The following is a 17482-nucleotide window of genomic DNA, read 5'->3' on the forward strand; positions in this document are numbered from 1 at the left end:
CTCGTCCATTTTCGGAAGGAATTATACAAAGTAAAAGCATCGTTACTTAAGATAGTATGTACCAGGCTTTACCTTCTTTTCAATACGTTTTTTTAATACGAGAAACAAAGAACTGTAATTACAGGACGTGTACACGTTAGCATACACGTGTTAATTGCAATTCGCGAACGGTGTACAATATTCGTAATGTTTCCAAGTAATTTGGCAATGTTGCTCCAAAAAACAAAGATATCCGCGCCACTGCGAATGCCAGTAAGAGTGCCAGCTTCTCCCCGCCCCGTTTCGTTCCCCCACCCCTCATCCTCAGGCAAGATCTTGCCCACAATCTTGCCCCTCCCCGGCTAGCCACGCCCTCCGACCCTCCTCTCCTGTTTTTCGATGCCCACTACTCCATACTTTTGTTCCTCCCCACCCCGGTTTTCTATCCGGAGGCAGCTAATTCATTTCTTTGAGTCGACAGGCGTTTTCTCACTGACGTGAATTTTATCGTTCGACGTCGAAATCGCTTTATACAAAAATTTACAAGAGCATCCACATCGAACGAACCACTTCTCGCCATTGCTCTTCTTCTTTTTCGTTGGATCCCCGTGACGGTTAACGAACAAATGTATTACCCGTGATGCAGATGCTGATCCACAGTTTCTCTCTCGTTCTCATCTTTTTCTTGTCTCTCGTTCGTTTCGGTTTACGCGCGCCGATTGATTGTTTGTTTAAGGGCGGACACAACATGGTTCATCGGCCAATCCGCGTGCATTACGACTTACTTCTACGAATTTGTTCTCTCACGATGTTTAGAAGCTCGAATATCATTCGCCCCTTGTCGTTTCTGTCAAATGTGATAAGATGAAAAAATTCTCAAGTTGCTCAATTGCAGTCGTATCTATTCGTAAAGCCATGGCGAAAAACGTTGTTTCTTCCGCTGTAATTTTTAACATAGATAAACAAACGTTTATCGTTCAGCTGAGATCTAAATCGTTACGATTCCGATATCTGTCGCGGACACTCTGCTGGTGTAATTAACTTCATTAGAAATAGCGACGACACACTCGACCATTAACCAGTAAAGAGAAAATTACAGTCATTAACCCTTTTAACGTCTAATCGCATGAGATTCTGCTGTTCTGGTGGAAACGTTATTTGCCCACGACATGAAACGAGCCAACCTATACATTAGGAGCACGCGAGACTTCTAAGGAGCCGTCGTTAAAATCGTGCCAATTAAAGCCCGTAAGGAAACGTGATTCCCCCACGTCACGTGCGAACCGGTACATTATCGAATCGTGATTAACGAAAAATTCGGAAATTTCACCGGATGTTAATAAATAATCTCGCAACTAATTTAGAAATAAACTTTTGTACCGCTGATAATCACGGAGATTGTAATTATTGCGTAAAATAGAAACGTTAATTCGACGTAATAAACGTGGCTATTGGAAAAAGCATGGAATTGAACATTTTACAAGATAGCAGGTAACATAATAGGTAATGCTAGCGAAGATAATGATGATAATCGGCGGTTCTCGATTATAACTGAACGAAGAAATACTGTAATCGCGAAAAGTCGGCTCTTTACATGTCCATAAAATTTTCTACGTTACGCAACACCTGTTCTCCGTGAACGTGTTTACGAGCATAACACGTTTTCACCCGTGGCTTGCAAAATTATATTTCTAACCACGCCACGGTCGGGTTAACCGAGGGAACAGAAGGCAATTCCTTTGTTTCGCCAGTCCGAAGTTGGCAAAGAAACTCTATGCTGTAGCTGTATGGTTGTTAAAGAGCATGGTTTTATTAATGACCACACCTAGGGATACCAGCTGCCACGTGAACCACAAAAGGATCGTTAGTTCCTAGTTAGATTCGTGTAAGAACAATAATAGAGATAGCCGCTATAAATAACCATAACGTGTCTATCCATCAATAGCGGCCTCGTCTGAGAATGGAGCACCGCTCTACGCCACTTTCCACTTGGAACATTGCAGCGTTTGGAGGGGAGAGATCCTCTAAACTAGTTTCCAACACTGTCTTCCTTTCGTCTCTAAACCTGGTACACTGTTATTTGTCAAGGAGAGATCGATCGCGGTAAATTGATTTAACGATCGATCTAATGATTCGGCCACGAGAAAACGGTACTTTTTGTTAACAAAAAAAGTTGTATCTTCAGTCGATTCTATGTTTTACATGAACTCGATCTGTAAGAATTAGAAAGTACCGGACTAAAAACAACGATACATATTGCAATTACAAAGGTTTTCTAAAGAAAACCATTTTGTTAATTCATTGCGTAGCCAAAATTCCAGCCGAGGCAGCAAGAAAAAAGAAGAGGCAAGGATTTATCTACCTGAAAGTTTGACGCTGTCATCCGTCTGCGGGCTGATTGCCGTCCAAATGTATTCCAGCAAGAAGCGGATTCATCCGAGGGGGCAAGCGTGGTTAATTCGTTCGTTAGGAATACATACGTGAACAGACGCGTCACTCGGAAGGACTGGCTGGTCGAAAAGAGAAAACGCCTAGGGCGAGACCAATCGCGACGTCTCGTACGTCAGGGATTGATTGGGTTTTTCGTTTGGCTTGCAAAAGAAAGAACGGGACGCGGGATCTTGCAGCGACGATCATTATTCCCCGAACGCGATTTGTAAACGGGTTCTATTTATGGCACTGCAAACTCTATAATCAGCCGCCGCAGGGGCGACGACTTATTTAGAATAATTAATGTTGGTACGACCTCACGAACCGGTTGCCGGCCAATCGCGATAAAGGCCTCCCCACCACGCCGTCCATAGAGGGGAAGCGAGAGGCGTGGCCCAGCGTTGGCGCCGCCCACAGCACTCGATCCACATGCAACTTGGCGTGCGAGTTCTCCGCTTTCCCCTCTTTCTCTCTCCCTTTCCCGGTATCGCCACTTTTTCAAGAGCCTCGCGATATTTTCTAGAGCAGAAGCGAACCTGCGCGTAGCCATGCGCGTCCGGACCAGATATCGCGCAACATTATTCGTCCGATCTCATGAAACTTTCGACACTAGTTTTTCTTCGGACAAATGTTTAAAAATTAGTGGACTACCAGATATCTTGGTCAGGTTATCATTTCGTTCTGTAACCAGTTACAAGGTGTTGAATTTTAAGTATCAACGATTACAATCGTGATAAGTTTTTTGTGCAAGTAGAGTACAGTTGACAATTGAGAATTTCCTGGCAACTAATATTCCATTTATTTATCTACGAGTATCGACGCTCATATTTTTACAAAGAAACATCTTCTTAATATACGATCATTCTAAAAGAGACGTAACATGGATTCAGAATTCCAAATTATCGTAATTCCACTCGTTCGAAGATTCGTCCCTATACACGAAGCATATCCAACCAGTGGTCGAACCCTCCAACAGCCTGGCAAACGGCGTAACACGAACAATCGTTATACCGTGGGGTGGGGATAAGGATAATAAATGCGATCGACGAATGCGGTGCGAATCGAAATAACTAGACGATCAATCGGGCTGATTGAAAGTATCCGACGGGCAAGCCTGTCGTACATCCACGAAAGTGCACTTCCCTCCTTCCCTTAACGCCAGACACACCCCTGCGCCACACGAGACACCATCGATGATTCCCCTAATCTCGTTTATAAACACTCGACGACCACTCCCACCTCCCCTGCTGCGGAGGGATGATACCATTGCTACCCTCGTGCAGGAGATACGTCGGCCGCTCATTTTCACGGCCTGTTACGCGTCCGGCGATCGCTCCAGTGTATTTATACTGAGATAATGCACACCCGGTACATGCGAAGATAACCGCACCCCTGGCATGCGGTATGTTGCTTATAAACCGTTCTAACGCGATGGGCAACCGCAAAGTGTACTGATTTATCGACGGGGATGGTGATGAACGAGGAAATCGTGTCTCTCCCTCTTTGAGGAGAATTCAAAGCTTCTCCCTTATACGTGAATTTTGTTTCACGGAACCTGTGTGTTTCATACAATTTAGGTTACTGTCTGTAACTGTTTGTATGATAACACAGGTCTCTGGTTACGGTGGATCCACGTTCCGATCAGCTGTCGTACTAATGAACTTAACACGACGTGACAAAAGAAGATAGGCGTATATATTGACATCTAGAGATTCTATTGCGTTGGCAACTAAATGATTCCGGATTTTGTCATTAGGTAGTAATTAATGGGAATCTTGGGATGTGTTGTCAAATCCACCATATAGCTCTGACCTCGCGCCTTCAGGTTACCATTTATTTCGTTCCATACAGAACTCCTTAAATGGTACAATTTTTAATGACGCTGATGATGTAAAGTCACATTTAATTCAGTTTTTTGCTAGCAAAAATCAGAAGTTTTATGAACATGGAATTATAACACTGTCTGAAAGATGGCAAAAGGTCATCGACGAAAACGGACAATAGCTAATTGAATAAAGTTATATTTCTAAGCAAAAATTTTGGATTTTCTTCAATCACTTAGTTGTCAACCCAATATTTTACAAAAAATTTGTAGATCCTAAAACATGTACCATCTATAAAATTTCTATAAAAATTGCCAATTGAAGTAGCGTTAGATTCACTCATTATTTTGTCATTAGCTAGTAATGACAAAATCCGCAATCAAAAATTCAATGTATAAAATTCAATGTATATATATCAGATGGTCAGAAAAATTTCTTTCGTTTTATAAGGAAATAACAGACGTACAATGTTTTTTGTTTTATATTAGTTTATTGAATTATGCACGAAGATAATAATAGAAATATAACGAAGTAGATCACACCTAAACCCTTTGAGTGCTGTGGGCGCATATAGGTGTCTGGCGAAAGCTATCGGTGTGGACTAAGGACATATATATGCGTTTTCTGTAAGTGCCCGGCATGGACTAAGGACGCATGTATGGGTTTTTCAATTTTTCCGAACACCTACGCAGAAGTAATACTATTACGTTTGTGTGAAATAAATATAAATGCATTCCTTACGGCAGTAAACAAATGCCAATAGTGCCTCGTTATTGTTAAAGTGGTCACCACTTGTAAGAAAACTCTACATCTGGTTTTTTTAGTTTTTTCAAGCACTGAATTTTTCACACACAACTAAATTATTAACTTGTATTATATTTACTAAATTTAGTTTTCTAATTTATTGTTTTTTAGTTTATTACCCAAATTCTAGTTAACTGTAAATTTCAATGTTTATAATAAATAATTAAAAATAACTAAAAAATAACGCTCTTGAATCATTTAATCTCGTGCAAAAGAATTACTATAACTTATTACGATTTGCGCTTTGAATAATCAATCAACAGAGTTCAGTCTACCGAAAAAGTATTCCGTCCACAGCGATCGTCAGCGCTAGACGCGCGCCGTCCGTACGGACGGCATAGGCCGCGAGTATTCAGCACTCAAAGGGTTAAATAAAATAATATAAATCAGAAATTGTTGTTCATCTATCATCACCTTATGAAACGAACGAAACTTTTCGGACAACCTAATATATATATTAATTTGAGGTCTTTGTGTATATCCTCGTTTCTGACATGTCATGGAGCGTCGACTATTGTTCTCAGTATCTTCGATTGTAGCGACTCTAGTTTATTTATGTGGCTCATTGCTGCTGTCCCCCATAGTGGTATTGCGTATGTCCAAATTGGTTTTATTATCGTTTTCTAGATTTTTAATTTATTTTCTATGCTGAGTTTAAAGTTTCGACTAGGTAACCAATACATCTATCTTCTTTTTATCCGTATTTTGTCTATAATTGTTTTAGTAATTTGTGTGTCTAAGTGGAGTCCTAGGTATTTAACTTGCCTTGTTTGTGCTATGTGCGTGTCATTCAATTGGATATTTGGTGGTTTCCCTTTTCTTACTGGAAATGTAACATAGTTGCATTTATTGGGGTAATTGAATGTATATGAGTGGATTATGTCGCGCGAGCGTTTCGCGTCTGCTTCAGCGAGTACACGTTGGATTATTTAAAGAAATATACAATTATTTATTATATCAGAAATTAACGGTTTCGCGGAAATAACAGACACACAATGTTTTTTATTTTATATTAGTTTACTGAATTATGCACGAAGATAATAATAGAAATATAACGAAATGAATCATATCAAATTCAATAAAATAATATAAAACAGAAATTGTTGTTCATTTATCATCACCTTATGAAACGAAAGAAACTTTTCCAACAACCTAATACAATATATCTGTATATGTTTTGCATATTATTTACGCGATATTCTTTCGTCGCATCCAATTATCATAATATTTACCATAATCTTTTCTAATCCATTTTATACTAAATGAAATATAAATACATAAAAACTCAAGATATTACTACTCTCTCTCTCTCTCTCTCCATCGAACCGAGCAACTCGCTTGCAACTTTTTCCTGGATAAAATCAGTTACAAAGTGAACGGGTCGGTAAGAAGCAGAGCCACTTTCTTTGCGTTATTTGTAGACAAGGGTCTCGGACGAATAGCCGAGTAACGAGTCCATTCGAATGCCCTGTCGCGCTCCAATTTTTTTCTCCGACGCACACCGATTACGCCGTCATGTAGGTAGTACAATTCTATTCTTCTTATGACGTTGAAGAAGAGGGAAACACCGAGAATCGCCTCGTCACACGGATTTCTTTTTTCCTTGATCGTATCCTAAGCCGCATTCTACTATCTTGTCCGCAGCCAAAAGGGAACAATAAGACCCGGCACAGGGGGCATAAGGGGCACGAGACTCTATAGCCCCGACAAGAGAACCAATTACCGGGACGAACTTTTTCCCTCTGCCCGTTAATCACATTAATCCATTTACGAGCCAGCCAGTCAGCCCTGTATATATACATTGGTCTGCAGCCGGGCTAAAAACGCACGAATACGGTGGAACCGCGAGGCCTCGCGGAACCCGATGTAAAATTGGTACGTGTTCTGCGTAATCCAGCACCTCGGTCCGGCCGAATATGGCACTAGCCGTGCTGCTCGCATAAGCGAACCTGTGCCCGGTGCCTTCTATTCTAATGGTCGTCAGCTCTTCGTTCGTAACCAGCTTCTTTGCCATGGCTCGACCACACACTCGAGGCAACGTTCGCCACAAGTTAAATAGACGAAACGAGATTCGTACTTCCTCCCTCGTTGTATACAGGTTGATGCATAAACGCGCGTCGATACTTCAAGTGGTGTGCATTAAAATAAATAAAAAACATCGTACGTTACATATTGAACGTAACTTGGTTGTTCAGTTATGAATGATAATATTAGGTTGTCCGAAAAGTTTCTTTCTTTTCATAAAGTGATAGATGAATAACAATTTTTGTTTTATATTATTTTATCGAATCATGATCCCTATATTATTACGTTCGTGCATAATTCAATAAAGTAATATAAAACAAAAGACATTGTGCGTTTCTTTTCGGACAACCTAATATATTCCCAGTGGCCGCCTCGTGTCCCAACGCACTAACATTGGTCATACACAGTTTAAGTAGGTCTTGAATTTTCAATTAATCTTTACGAACAATATCAATCTATGTGAATAAGACCGAATTACTAGACGACGAATATTTATGCAAATTTGATATTTTTATGAAAATAATTAAAAGAGTAAATCCAAGGCAGAGATTCCTTTCGCCTATTAACCCTTTGCACTCGGAATTTTATTTCAATTTCGTTAGCAGCAGCTTCCAACGCTTTTAAGTGTTTTATTTGAAATTTACTTTAACTAAAAAATAAGACAATTTAAATAAATAAAGGAAGAAAAAAATTCATTTAAATATCAGTTTTATTCACACTATTGTTGTATTTTGTAATTTTTAAGCGTACGATATATCTTGAAACAATTTCCAGGATACAATCCTGCTTCACAAAAAAAAAAACTGGGACTGAAAGACTCGACATCAGTTTTTATCTCAGGAGCTGCAAAGGAGTACAAAGGGTTAAATATTACAACGAATATCGACGAGTTCGTATCTTTAAATTTCCCATAAATAAATAAAAGTATGCAGTCTACCGATTACTGTTCTAAAAATCATAAAATGTATGAACTTACGCTGAGACGGTTGACATGGGGGAGAGAGAATACAAAATGAATATGAAACTGTTCGAAGAATACAACGTATTTTAAGATTATTAAAATCAACCAGATGCACACTATTCTAAATAATTAGATTCACCCTCTATTCACATGAATTTATGAATCAACCTGTAGGTATTCGTCCACGCGAATCGACTTGGTTGCAAGGGTTCGTAGGAGAGACGCTTGCTTCTCAAACGCGTCGTTGATCACCACCGCACGAACGCCGGGTATATTTTAGAGAAAGATGTGACAGAAAAGAAAATTAGCCGTTGTCCAACGTTGCAACGTGGAAAAACAGGTTCCACTCGTGTAATAGTGGAAGCATTAAGCGCGGAAAGAAGTTCGCAATTATGGTAAGCTGAGACACAGCTGAGAGGTAGTTTTCGTTTCTCCTTCTCCCTCTTTCATTGGTGATGGCTTATCAGATGCGTATTATATTAAAGTACGTCGAAGATCCTCGAGTGGAGCGTTTGGGATCGAAGATCTTTGCCTCGATTATTTTCTGATGAATCGTGATTGCGTTTCCAGTTTCTTAGTTGTTGTTAATCAGCCAGAATGATAACAATCTTAAGACATTGTGAATAAAATACATTGTGAATGTTTCGAGTTGAAGAATTTTCAAGGAAATTATTACTAATTAACTAATTCAAATACTACTAATTCAGATAATTTAATATTTATCGATGTAATTAATTATGCTTTTTAAATCTCGCATTTTACATTTTCGATAACTAAGAGAAAAAGTACATTTGTAAAAATATTCGTAAGATTTACGCTGACAGTAGAGTCGTTCACTTTATCACAATTATTGTAAAATTCTGTATCCTAAAGAATGAACTCTTCTATCGTGTCTATCGATTAAACAGCGTATATTTTATCCTCGTTTGAAGAAAATAGTGGAGCAAAAAGAACGAGCCCTTGGATTAGTCCCGGTTCAAAAACGAAGCGCAAGTGTCGGCGAGGCTGACTCGGCAGCTCGTAACAATCGTAGAGAGGCGTCTATGTTTCGAAAACACAATTCGTTCCATCCGGATTGTTATCACCGGAAAAGGCAGGCCAGTACCTGAAAAAGCCATCGTTTTCGTCACGCCGAACCCGTCAGCCGATCAATTTTTCCAGACACTACGATTTTCCTCGCGACCGCTGTTCGAACTTTTTCCAATTTACAATAACAATTTCAAGAACTCTTGCTTCATCCTCAATGACATATACAAGATTCATCGTTCTAATTTTTTAATAATATCTCGCAATGTGACAATTTATGGGAGGAATATTTTCACGCATTTTTATCGTAAATTTTGTTTCTGTTTCCTTCGATTTGTAGATCAAAAACGAAATCGACGTCCGCAGCAGGAGAATACGTGTTGCATTGTTCGTTGCGGTAGTTGGAAGAAAAAGCTGGTAATGAAAAAGGAGTTTGTTTATACTCGAGCTTTACAGAAGGCCTCATTGTTGTTGCTGTGACTAATTGCTCACCAGGAGATTCCAGGCTCAGGAAACGATCTTCTTTTTCATTTCTGGCCTAGAATGTCCAGATGAGGTGCAGTAATTAGAAAGACTAGCTTTTAGTTCATAGAATCGGTTACCTTTTGAAATCGTATCAAGAGTAATCAGGTTATTGTCTCGTTATCTCTTAATTATCTTTGCCTAATCCAGTAAATACTACTGCGTCCAGTTTCTTGTTGCTACACAAAGATGTCTGCCTCCTTCGATTTAGTCGAAGTTAATCGTCTGTAGAAAAATTGAATCTTCACTATTAAATTCTTCTGCTCAAATTTTTATGTTTATCGAATAAATTCCAAACATTTGACTTAGCAATAGGTCGTATAATTCGGTAACTATACACATTGATAGATATTTTTTATTTATTCTCAGATATTTTTGAAAGCCTGGAGCAGTAAGAAGATTTTACTTGGAAATAAAATCTAATTAGAATAAAATCATAATATCGAATAAGATTGCAGCGATATTACATCGAGATTAATCTGTTGATTCCAGTCTGACTTTTGAGTGACACGTACATTGTAAGTATCTGTAGGCTAAATAATATTTTTCTACATCCATTCGATTCGTGTTATCCGGTCACAAAATCGGGCAAGGAAAACATGTTTTACCAGCAATTCGTTCCCAACATTCCGTATATCGAAAGGGCTATTGAAGGTTTCTCATGCGGCGCGAAGGACATCGCGCTTACTCCGAGCAGAAAATGTTTTCAGGTAGCAGTTACAGGTATACCAATCGCGGCTGTCCTGGATACAGTAGGGGTCCGTTATCCTGCAGAGATAATCAGATTTCCCGTGACTGAGTTGTCAAAACTGTGTCGTCCTTGACAACTCGGTCTCGAACGACGTTTCGTAGAAACGTGATTTGCCTCGCCCCTCTGACAACTCGAAAATATTTTGAGTTCCAGCATCACCTGAAACGACTTTCCAACAAACATCCTCTGCAATAACGGGTAATTTTGGAAATATCGCGACTATTGAATCTAAGGCTACTCAAATTGGCAATTTTTATAGAAATTTTATATAGATGGTACATGTTTTAGGATCTACAAATTTTTTTGTAAAATATTGGGCTGACAACTAAGTGATTGAAGAAAATTCAAAATTTTTGCTTAAAAATATAACTTTATTCAATCAGGTATTGTCCATTTTTGTCGGTGACCTTTTGCCATCTTTCAGGCAGTGTCATTATTTTCATGTTCATGAAATTTCTGATTTTTGCCAGCAGAAAGCTGAATTAAATGTGATTTTACATCATCAGTGTCATTAAAAGTTTTATCATAAGGAGTTCTGCATGGGACGAAATAAATGGTAAATCTGAAGATACAAAGTCAGGGCTATATGGCGGATGTGACAACACGTCCGAACCTAAGTTCCAATCATTCTTGGCGAGTGACCAAAGATGTGTGGGGCTTTGCATTATCATGCTGGAAAACAACACCCTTAAGATTTGCCAATTCTGGCCTCTTTTCTTCAACTGCATCGCTCAATTTGGCGAGTTGTTGAACGTACACGTTTGAATTAATCGTTTGGTTTCTTGGTAAAGGTTCAAAGTACAGAATTCCTTTGTAATCCCACCAAGCTGACAGCATAATCTTTTTTCTGTGAATCTCAGCTTTTGGTGTCGTCTGGGCTGGTTCATCTTACATCATCCACGATCTTTTACCATTAACGTTGTTATAAGCTATCCACTTTTGGTGGCCAGTAATCAGTCGCTTCAGAAATGGACCAATTTCGTTGCGTTCCAGAAGCGAATCGCAGATGCTAATGCGCTGCGTCAAATGAATTTCCTTAAGCTGATGAGGGACCCATAAATCGACTTTCTTCACATAGCCAAACTGTTTTAATCTTCTTTCAATGCATGTATGCGATACATCGAGCTTCTCTACAATCTCACGCGTTGTGCTATGACGATCTGAATCGATAATGGCCTTGATATGGGTCTCATCAACTTCAACTGGACGGCCAGATCGTTGAGTATTTTTCAGTGAAAAATCACCAGAACGAAATTTGGCAAACCTATTTTGACTCTGCCTTTCTTTCAAGGCTTCATTCTCATATAAGTCACATAACTTCTTGTGTGCTTGCGATGCCTTTTCGGAAATAATACAATAAAATATGTCTGAAATGCGCGTCTTGTTCTTCTATTTTTAAATTGGGATAAAAACGAAACTAAATAACTAATCGATACAATTTTTTTACTAAATTAAAGGTGAAAGTCCAAACAATAAGAAAACGATATGGGTTAGGTGCTTCGAACACGTTGACAAAATAAAAGAATGTGCATACCACCAATATATGGATAGCAGTTTATATTATATCTATTTTTTCATATACCATATATCTTAATGTTTTTGGCAGAAATATTATATTTTAGCAAATGGTTTTAATGATAAAGAAAATTGTAGTCTTCAATCAGGAACGTGGTGTAACGTTATTTTAAATTTAATTTGAACCTAATAATGAAATTTTAGTTTCAAAATGGGAAATAAACCACAAACCTTAGTCACAGCTGTGAAAGTAAAAATCTACCTGCGATTTAAAATAATCTTCCTCACGTCGGTCAACCATAGAGTTATTTATTTAGCTTATTATCCAGCTTAAAAAGTCATTAAGTCATGTTTACGTTTAGCAAATCCTAGAAAAGCCGGTGTTTAGCATTTTTCTCAATCCTTCTTTACATAGAAGCAAGCTGGTATTCTGACTTTTCGACCTTAAAATAACACACAATTTTACCTGTGATTCGTAACAACAATGTCTTACCAAACCGTTACACACTCTAGCAAAATCTTCCCTTATATTCCGTACAATTTTTATGAGTTAAATTTTAGCCTGCAAAAATCTTCTCAAAAATTTAGATGTAGGAACTCTACAGCAAAATTCTACTGGATTTCGGATATTTATCTTGACAATTTGGAGGATCGCAAAGGGTAGCGAGACGCCTCAGAGGAAAACTAGCGACCCCGCGTTTAGAAATTGCAAAGGACGAGCGTGTCGAAAGCGGAGGCCCCGAGCAAACAGGATTTGCCGATTAACTTTCGAACTAACCATGAACCTTCGTGATCTCTTGGAGCACAGCTACAAAGCGCAGTAGGTCAGGGTCGACTTTTTAACTTCTCGACACGCAGGAAATTTCGGCTTCCGACTGGAACGAATCTCTCGCGGATAAACGTACACCTTGCATAGTTGTTTCCGAGATCCATGAAAAGGATCGTTCACGGCGGTTTCTGCCCGAGACCGGCCACGATGTTTTACAATACCCGTTTACGATGGTCGATCTTGTTTTCTCGTCTGTGACATTCGTTTACCACGCTGCGGTTTGCTTCTGCCATTCGATTAAAAAATCCAAGATTCTTTTCCCGATTTCGAATCACGAATTATTTTGTGAAAGCTTCAAGTAAAATTTCAATCGGAATTAACCGTAAAATATACTTAAATGTTGTTTAATTTTCTTTTTATTTGGAAGAATTTTACAATCAATTTTCATTGAGAATTATAAATAAATGACTATGGCGTGGTACTATGTCGTGTAAATGTTGCTTAATGTTATTTATTATTCTCTCCCACTTGTTGAAACGAACTTTTTCCAGATTTTTATTCTTATGATACAGCACTGTGTATTTTACATTTGGTTGATAGTTTAACGTGGTATTTGGTTATTAATTGTTGTTTAATAATTATAACCGATAATGAAGAATATTATTTGCTATATATGAAGTTTTCTCAGTTGTTAAAATTATTAACGTATTGTAGAAAATATAACTAATACTTTATAACGTGTAAAGAAAAAGGAGGAAGATATCGGTGGTTGTGCCATAATAAACGAACGACTACTTATAAAAATGCATGACTAATCAGTTATATGCAAATTCATAACTACAGATGCCGTAATTGCGCGGTGCTAGATTTATGTCCCAATAATTACAAACGTTAAACACGTTAGCAAAGTAAAAATAAATGCAACTACGATACAATGAAACGCACATTTATATTAACTCCTACATTGTAGCTATCTGACTGTTAATATCGTGTATTATAATCTCGAACAATTCCAAGAAGCACGTAAATAAAAGGAACAAAGAGCCTAAAGAAAAGGTGTTTAGATTATCGTAAGAGTGAAGGAAGGCGAAAAAATAGAAAGTAGACTGGAACACGAGTAGAAAATCGCGAATGAGGAAAAGAAAAAGTCTGGATTCGCGTGTCGCCAGATATTCGTTATCGGTCGTGATACCGTGGTGCCATAATGGTGCATATGGGGGGAACACGGAGCGCTTAATTGAAATAGCGAAGCCTTACGACCGGCTCACCAAGGAAATCGTAATTCTGCTGAGTGTGGTGTGAAACGGTGAACGGGAGAACGCGAACGGCAATTCCAGTCTGGAAAATAAGACTAGAAGAAAGAAGGAAGACGTATCGTAGCGCGAGATGCTCGACAAGAAGAAATTTATTTTGTCGAGGAGATCGTTCAGATTGCAAAGAGAAGAAGAGAATAACACGAAGGAAACGTAACATCTAAGATTTCCATGAGAGAAAAACGTTGGTAAATGAAGGTTCTATTTTTATATCCTTTGCTGATGTTGATGATTCTTTGTAACAGAGAATACCTTGAACTTGCAAGTAGAAATTAGAGTGCACGGTTTCATCGTCTATAAAATCGACTCGAGTATATTTAACTGAACACCTGGTCGCTAACAAATCGGTTCTTTAACGATGTCCCTTAAATTCTAATTGATAATTATGATAGAACGATTGAGGAATCGTTACTTAAATAATCGCTTCCAGCCTTTTGCAATTACCAGTCGAACGTCCAGTAGATATATTATTTGCAAAGTTCGTTAGCGAAGAAACCAGCGAGGAAGGCAACAGTCGTTCACCCGGAGAAAAGGATGAGGCCACGGAACGTGGGAATTATCGGTCGAAGGGAGATTACACAGGTAATAATGGCTACCGGTTACCAGGCACAGGTGACGACACGTTAATTTCAACGCGCGATTTTATTCGCTTTACCTTAAGGCGATATTTCATCGCATTAAAGTTCTTCATATTTGTAAAAAAACATATGGTTGTTGATGTATGTTAAAATTTGTAATTTACAGTAGTTAATGTAAGTTAGTTTATTTATAGCTAATTTAAACTTCAACAAGGAAAAGATCGAACATCATCGGTGAATACCTGATTAACTCTTTCACGGCTTAGTATAAGAGAAACCCGGAGTAGGTGCTGTTATAAATCTCATATCGTAAATGTCATCATCAGATTGCCAATTTTTATGTATTTGTAGTGGAACATGAGCTACAAGACAATTCAAATCATGTTGTTGTTTTGCCTCGGAGTACCAATATCGTTAGGATACACAATATCGCCGCTACGTTCAACCGTCAAGCGAAGACGAATTAGAATTTTTCGGCTCTCCCTCGACCAGTATGAATAAACGATCGTAAGGAAGTTCAATTATCAAACAGTTATCAATCAGCTATAAGTTCGTCGCGCGAGTCAGTATCTCCGAGTATCTACGAATATCTGCGAGTATCTGCGAGTATCTGCGAGTATCTGCGAGTATCTGCGAGTATCTGCGAGTATTTGCGAGTATCTACCGAGTATCGATCAGTTATCAACGAGATATTAGCGATCTTATTTTGCGACTTATACACTATCTTAGCGAATCCGTTAATACGAGCCTCTTTGCGAACATTAACTGTATTTATTTATTTAACATTTTAAATATACTTGACGATTTCAACAACGAGCAATCTCGTCTAATAAATCTGACGATCAACCGTCCTCTACACAAGTCCCCTACACATTTATGGGAAATTTCAAAGGGCAAGATTGCATAGAATGCATGCTAATATGCAAAAATATATAAACTATGCAAATTATATTACTGGTACTAATTTGTAGTCAGTGAAGCAAATTTCTGCCGGAGTTCCATTTTTTAAATTCATAAAACTATAAATTTGCGTAAATATTCGCAATCTAATGACCATACGCAACGCGATTCACAATATCCATCTGTCATTAACGTTGAAAATATTTATTATACGTATACTTTTATATTTGGCATCAGGAATTGTAAAACAGCTTGATAAGGAAATAATTATCTATTAAATATTTCGTTTCGAATTCTCCTTCATTTCATTACATCGTCAAAGGATTAAACGAAAATATTATTTGCCATGAAAATTTTATTATTTCTCAAGCACTAATAATTTTAAGCTTTCAAATGGAGAAAAAACGAGAGAATCGTTCAAGTGTACGGTCGTCGTTTAAAAAACAGTTGACAAACACGCAATCGACGGGCAGGATTAATTTCAACCGCGGTGTTGAGTAATAAATCGTGTTTTCAGGATGCGTGCAGGAACGACCGCCATTAACCGCCATTGGAAATAACATGTGGACGTGAAAGATTACACGCGCGAGAAATTGTGTTGGCGAATCGCACGCTCGAAACGGCACTAGCTTCTGGAATAATCTGAATAATCGTGAGGTCGTTGTATCGCGCATTAAAATTGGCACGTCAATGTATGCGACAAAAGCTATCGACTTGAAACCTTCGAAGAACGCGATCGACTCGTGATTCATCGATAAGCATCGCTTCTTAACACTTTGACTGCCACGTTGGTCGTATATGACCCGCCACAGTTTATCCTGTGACGCCACGGTGGTCATTGGTCACCGGAGCGCTTGAACTTCTTACAATTGTAAAAATTGAATGAAAATTGACAGTTAGATAGGGCATTTTGGATATAACCGATAAATAGAGAATACTTTGAGATAAAAGGTGCCCCATTGAACAATTAAACATTTTTATTAGAACATCAATAAAAAAATGAGAACAAATCATGCATCTAACAGTGCACTGTGTTAAAACACATTAAACATAAATGTGGCTCATCAATACCATCTGGGCAATAGGTGGTCACCTTTTTGGTCCGATTCTTAGCAATTTTTGATCCTTACTGTTTAATATTTTTTTTATAGCACTCTCTGAAAAATTTTTATATCAGGTACACTTGTCCTTCGTTCTTCTGCATTTCGTGTCGTAATCTTTGTCGAATAAGTATATTTGACGGTTCTGGTGAACGTATAAGGTGCATTGCGAGTGCCATTCTAAAATCTTATACCTTGATTTTTGTTTTCGTTGCTTGTTTATAGAGTATCAATGCGTTTGAAATTAATATATTTAACAATAACTCTAAAGCTAATTGTATGTACCACTCGAGGGTTCTTCTATGTGGCGTAGAATATGCTATCATTTGATCTGATAAATCTACAGCACAGTTTCCTCTGTTGTAATCTACCACTACCATTGGTTTATGACAAACATAATCTTTTTTGCGGACCTCTATCATCTCAGCCGAATATTTCGTCGAAATCATAAAAATGTCACGCTTGTCTCTCCACCTTACTATTATATATAGAATGAGCAAATACCATTTACTAATATCTTCTACACATTTCAAAAATATATTCTGGACGTTTCGCTTACGACGAAATAACGAATGCGAATGGTTTGTTGAACGAAGCCTTGTTATAATATGTCACTATCAACTGTTACCAAGGCACCACGGTGGTCACCCGTGACCACCAATAAGATAAACGGTCCATTGGAAAAAAATGTTGTCTTACATCATCAATTTATTATTATTTTGCCATTATATGCTTTGAATAATGAAGATACTCCCGTGGCGTCCTGAGCGAAACACGTGATTTCGGCATGGCAATCAAAGTGTTAACCTGATTTTCGTGATTCGCGATAAAATGAAAAACAAGTTTCATCAGATATTACTCGAAAATTAAGGAAAGGATCGTGCAGTGTTTGACTGATCTGATATATCTATCAGGCTTCCAAAGGATAATCGAACGTAATGTTTATCATACTGAGGATCCTTTTGACGGCATAGCCATTTTTGAGA

General features: G+C 38.2%; 1 long non-coding RNA gene across 2 annotated transcripts in view; it reads right to left on the minus strand.

The window, feature by feature from the left end:
• LOC126919458 (uncharacterized) overlaps nt 1-17482 on the minus strand; it is a 251512-nt gene that overhangs the window by 157287 nt on the left and 76743 nt on the right. The window lies entirely within an intron of this gene.

Source organism: Bombus affinis, chromosome 8, assembly GCF_024516045.1.
Source record: "Bombus affinis isolate iyBomAffi1 chromosome 8, iyBomAffi1.2, whole genome shotgun sequence".
Taxonomy (NCBI): Eukaryota; Metazoa; Arthropoda; class Insecta; order Hymenoptera; family Apidae; genus Bombus; species Bombus affinis.